This window comes from Solea solea, chromosome 16, assembly GCF_958295425.1.
Source record: "Solea solea chromosome 16, fSolSol10.1, whole genome shotgun sequence".
In the NCBI taxonomy this organism is placed as follows: Eukaryota; Metazoa; Chordata; class Actinopteri; order Pleuronectiformes; family Soleidae; genus Solea; species Solea solea.
In genome coordinates this window covers 10,918,396-10,924,395 of record NC_081149.1, presented here as the reverse complement: position 1 = coordinate 10,924,395, position 6,000 = coordinate 10,918,396, and positions in this window count along the sequence as shown.

Sequence of the window (6,000 nt, the reverse complement as noted above, 5' to 3'; positions counted from 1 at the left end):
CACATGATTTCCAACAAACACACGTCTTTATGTTACATCTTTCAACAGTTGGAGACAGTGAGTTCTCCACTTAATTCTCCGTCCTCAGCTCTCACACTGACAATGTTCAACCTCTCTCAGCTCACTCACGATTATGCATTTAACCTTTATGGATAATTCATGTGCAAATGTTATTGCAGAGAAAGCAACCTCAAGGACCTAATTGAATATTTAAGTGAAAACTTAACGAAAAAGAGTTGCCGACTTTATTTGATTGGATATGAGCTTTGATAAAACTGGATGAGTCTATTTACTCGTTTAAATATGTTAATTATGATATGTTTGTTCTTCCCGAGCCCTAAAAACCCTCAGGTTAATGTAACAGAGCGTTTATTTCCTGTACTTTAACCGGTTTGTACTCGGGGCAGAGTCGTACTTAATTACCTGTTGACTGTGACTTTGTGTGCTTAAGAGAGTTGATTACAAATTTAATCACACGCCACAGAATCATCTGGGCTCTTGTATGGACCTCCTGGGAAATTAGTGCAATTTGGAACAGCTCTCTGAACACGTTGTGTGTCAACATTCTTCGAGAATCTTCAAAACAGGTTTGCACATTTATCAGAGAGTTGATTCATCGCAGTCATTACTGAAACAAGGCTGCAGTGTCCCACGTGTCTGCAAATCATCAAACCTTGTACAAATTCCCTTTAAGACATTTACAGAAAGTCTTTGAAACTCAGGGTGTGTTTGACCTACTGTCAAGATTCTCTGTGTGTACACATATATATATATATATACACATATATATATATATATACATACAGATACATATACATATATAGAGTATACATATACATATATAGTATACATATACATACATATTTGTCACAATCAGAGGTCTCACCTGTAGATGTCACTAATTCTTACACACTGGACCTCGTCTTTGGCACTGCTGGGGTTTCCATGCCGACTACTGGTCCTGAAAGTCGAGTTTAAACCAACATGTGTGATTAACTCATATACTATATACAATGAAATTTGTCACAGTTGGGTTAGGGTTATTTTTATGAACAAAAACAAGAGAAAAACAGTCTATTTTGTGACTTCTGCACAATTATCTTTACTCCCAGTGATATAAAAGGTATGATAACTGACGATGTGACTTATTGTTGTGTATTATTCCAACAGCAACACATGGTATGGTATGAAATTCTGATTCCAGGAAAGCGCCACATACTTACTGCACATTCTTAACTTAAATTCAGAGCCTGACTGACACCATTAAACGCTTTTACATGTTACCAAACGACGTGTCAGCACTAAACAGCGTAATACTCAGCTCTGACTCGTGTGTGACAAAGTGTAGCTGTAAGCAGTGACTGAGTGAGTGACGCGTGTTTTTCCCTCGAGGCTTTCACTCACTGCTGACACTGTTCGGTAACAAACCTCAACAAACCCAGCTCCAGTCTGCTGCCGCTGTCGATTCCAGCTCTGAGCAACAAAACACTGAGAAGAAACTCCGAGAGGAACTCGAGGTTCTAGCTTTCAGCAGATTCAGGTCATGCACCAAAGTCAGACAGTAGACGGGATGCTTGTTAGCCTGTTTGCCTGAGGATAACACACTAATAAGATGCTCCTTCTCTGCTGCAGTTAAGAGAAGACACATCACTTTTAGTACCTGATAGTGCTAATAATCATTTTGATTCCACTACATAAATTATCTCCAGGGGATTTTCTATAGCCGCTAGAGACGATCGTTTTATTGTGTATTTTACTGCAAAAATCGACATAGTTATAGAACTGCTCAAGTAAGTTAAGTAAGTAGTAATCAGTGTTATGTTACTGCAGCTTTCACACACATCGACATGTCATTTGTGGCCTGAAATATTTGCCAGTAAAAGTTCATTTAAAGATGTGCACTCATATGCACTGTAGCCGCCAAGGGAAAAAACACCAGTGAAAGTCATGTGCAGTGTTGCGTCCCTGGCCTAGGGGAAAGAAATCAGTCTGTTCTACCAAGTGTAGCAGTTTTATTCATTTTTAGAGAGGAACAATGCCAAAATAACAAACCCAAACTTCTCTTCTTAATCCTAATCTTACATACAAAAGGAAAACAGAAAATAAAAAAATAAATGAAAATAAATTACTTAAAAAAAACTTACCTGAGCTCCCTAACTTAAAACAGGAGAAAAGAAAGGTGACACCAAAATGGCTTCTCTCTCCTACTTTTTTTGCCCAAACACTATGACAATAATCATTGAACATAAATAAACAAACGCTCTCAAAAGCAAAAATATCTACTGAGCTTTCAAAATGAACTTAAACACCAAACACAAACAGCAACTTCATTATCTTCATTAACTGCTTTCAACAATTGTGCAGTGACACAGGATTTGTTTCCCACAGCAGATCATCTGCCTCCGTCTCGCCCCTTCATTCACTCACCTCTGTGTGTCATTGTTTGACTTTGTTTATGTCGTTTACGTCCGTGTGACTGAATGAAAAGAGCGTGACTTGGACTACAACAGAGCAACAGTTGTGTCCCCAACGCCACGCTACACCACGCGGGTGGGCGGCGACAGTCTGCAGCATCTGAGCAGATGATAGATCAGCTTCTTTAATGTGCTGCCGCAGTTTTGCCATGTCGCCATGGTAACAGCAGAATCAATGCGGGATCTGATTTCCCTGACTGGCACACCTCTGTAAAGTACATCAGCGGGGAACAGATCAATGAGGAGAAAGAGTCTCGGAGCCTCAAGGTTTGATTATGTTAAAAGGGCTGGATTTGAATCACACTCGTCCACTTCAAAGTATTTTACACGTCACAGTGAACAATCACCGTTTCTTCCAAGTCCACCCCGTTCAAGTGATTGTCAACACAATATGTATAATTAGCCAGTCACGTTGTATTTTAAGGTATTAAGATATAGTCATGACAACCTGCTGGAGTGCAAAGAAGAGAGAGTTTGAACACGGCGTGGTGTGTCTTTTTGTGTTTACAGAAAAGAGAAAAACATCCAGTGAGCAGCAGTTGTCAGAGGTCAGAGGTCAGAGGTCAGAGGAGAAAAACTACACTGGTTCAGTTTTTAAATCAAAACCTGAACAAGAGCAGATGAAAATCATCACACATCTTCTGCCGACCACTGACCAAACAGAACTCAGCATAAATAACTGAAAATGAAGATTGTAAAACATATATATATATATATATCATTACATTAGGGTATAATAAAAAAAAGGAACAATAACAATCAGGATTATACACTAACCTGACAGAAAGGAAACAGATGAGCAGATGAGCCACAGCAGCACTTTATTAGGGTTTTATGTGTACCTAATAAAGTGGCCTGTGTACCCAATAAAGACATTTATTAGGTTTACTGGTATAAATAGACTTTTTTTAATGACCAGAGGACAACAAACCTGCCTGCAAACTTACAGAAGTGTCTGGTGAGTGTATATCAGCATTCAGTCGACTGGATTTAAAAAGTTTTGACCACCGACATTTTTGATTTCTGGACAACCGTGTTCCTTAATAAACAGCATTTAAATTTCATCGGTTTATGTTTTTGGTTTATCACAGCAGCAGCAGTGTGTTGGTGGATGGTAAATGTTGTTGTGTTGCTGTCAGACGGAGCTGCAAACCTGCTGAAGCCAGTTCATCCACGCAGAGGCAGCAGTCGCTAACTGCCTGTGGGCGCCTTAAAGTCCACATCCAGGAAATTGATTTCCATTGGTTTTGATGGTGTTTGGACATAAAAGAAATCAGAATTTTGAACATTTGCATTCTTACTTTTCATAGAAACATGACAGTTGGGAGTAAATGTCATGAAGTGGCTCTGACGGTGCCTTTCACACAGCGAAAAACACCTAATGTGACAGTGAATGCCGCTGCCACTTTGTGTTACATGAGGATTAATGAGAGGCACTTTGATATGAACGCCGTTGATCTAAAGGTGTGTGCAGCAGAAATTACCCTGAGCTCAAAGGATCATTCTCCTCCATTAAATAACCGAGACATAAAGAGAATGTGACGGAAGACGGCGGTGACAAACAAGAGGAGATTAAATGTCTTCCGCCTGCTGCTGATCCAACACGTCGTGCGGATGAACATGAACAAGTTTATCAAACAATCAAAGTTAAACTCAGTGTAAATACAAATAAACCATGTAAAATTAAATTAGGATTGAAAATGAATAATAAATGATGCAATTGCAGTCAGCAAGTGTTTGTTTATATTAATTATTATATGTGGTGTGCACATTAATATTAATGTTTGTTGCCTTTTTAGGATCTTTTCTGCTATAACCTCTGACCTTCAGGACCAGTAGTCGTCATGGAAACCAGAGCGCGGTCCCAAAGACGTGAATTGCAGTTACAGTATGCGTCAGAGGTCCAGTGTGTAAGAAATAGTGACATCTACTGGTGGAGACCGCAGACTGTGACAAACCCTCGTCTTCTTCACAATCATCAAGGACGAATGTCTTTGCTTTATCAGAGAGGATGAAGTTGTTTTTGGTTTCACTGAGAACATTTTCATCTAAAAATGAACAATGAACACTGTGGGCTGATGTAGGTGACAGCCTCCTTAGAACAAGGCCTCTGGAAAAGATTTCTGTTTCAGAGCAAATATACACTTAAAGAAACATACATGCGGTTATTCAATTCAGTCTTGTTTAAGTACTTAAAAGGGATAAAAGCATAAGCATCTTACCAGAAAATGAGTCACTTTTTTATAACATCACTTAAGTAAAAGTCTTAAAGTATATGACATTTACTGTACTTAAGTATCAAAAGTAATTTTCTGATATAAAATGTACTTAAGTTTTAGACGTAAAAGTATTTTTTTTAAAAAGTGAGGAGTCAGGATTGAGCAATGGTGGCTCAGTGGTAGGGTGAGTTTTCTTTCAACTGGAAGGTTGTGGGTTCAATTCCTGGCTCTGCTAGTATGTATGTGTCCTTGAGCAAGACACTTAACCCCATGTTGTGTGAATGGCTGTAGAACTCTAATGTAAAGCAGGGCTTCTCAATCCTGGTCCTGGGGAATGACTACCCTGCCATGTTTTAGATGTTTCCCTGCTCCAACACACCTGAGTCAAATAGTCAGCTCGTCAGGAAGTGCTGCAAACGCCTGGTAACGAGCCATTTATTTGAATCACAGGTGTGTGTTGGAGCAGGGAAACATCCCTGGGACCAGGATTGAGACACCCTGGTGTAAAGCAGCTCATCAACACTAGAAAAGACAAAGTCTTCTTCTTCCGATTTTATTTGGTAGTAACGAGTAACAAAGACCGTTAGGGCAAATGTAGTAAAAGCAAAAAGTAAAAGTTGCTATAAATATGAATAACAAACAAATTGTGATATTACAACACTGCTTATAATAATGTTGGTTTTGTACACTGGACCTTTAACTGTTATGGTTAAGGTAAGGGATAAGGCTCTCCATATAAATGGAAGTCAGTGTAGTGTCCCACCGTGTGTGTCTGTGTGTGTGTGTGTGTGTGTGTGTGTGTGTGTGATAGCAGTGATAGATAACACGACCTGAACAGGGGAAGCAATGAAACTGAGGACGCAGGGGAAACCTTTAGAGAAGAGCCTCAGCAATTGCAATCATTTGTTCACTGGCTCATCCATCACTGTGAAATCTAGTTGGTGTGGGTTGGTGCGAGTTACATTATGAAAAAAGTCACCTGGGGAGTTTAGTTTAGTGTGTGTGTGTGTGTGTGTGTGTGTGTGTGTGTGTGTGTGTGTGTGTGTGTGTGTGTGTGTGTGTGTGTGTGTGTGTGTGTGTGTTCTCCCTGCAGCACAGGACCTGGTGGAGGTGGCACAGATCAAATTTGGCCGTTGCCGATACTTTACTGTGTGTTCTCATGACGACATGTCGACTTCTGACACAATCACCTTCCATCTCATTATCACTCCTGAGAAATATGTATTTACTGTAGTTTCTGTGTGTTTCTTCATCACAGCAGAGCTAAGACTCCTGGTGCTCAGAAAAGCAATTACAATTAGACCGTG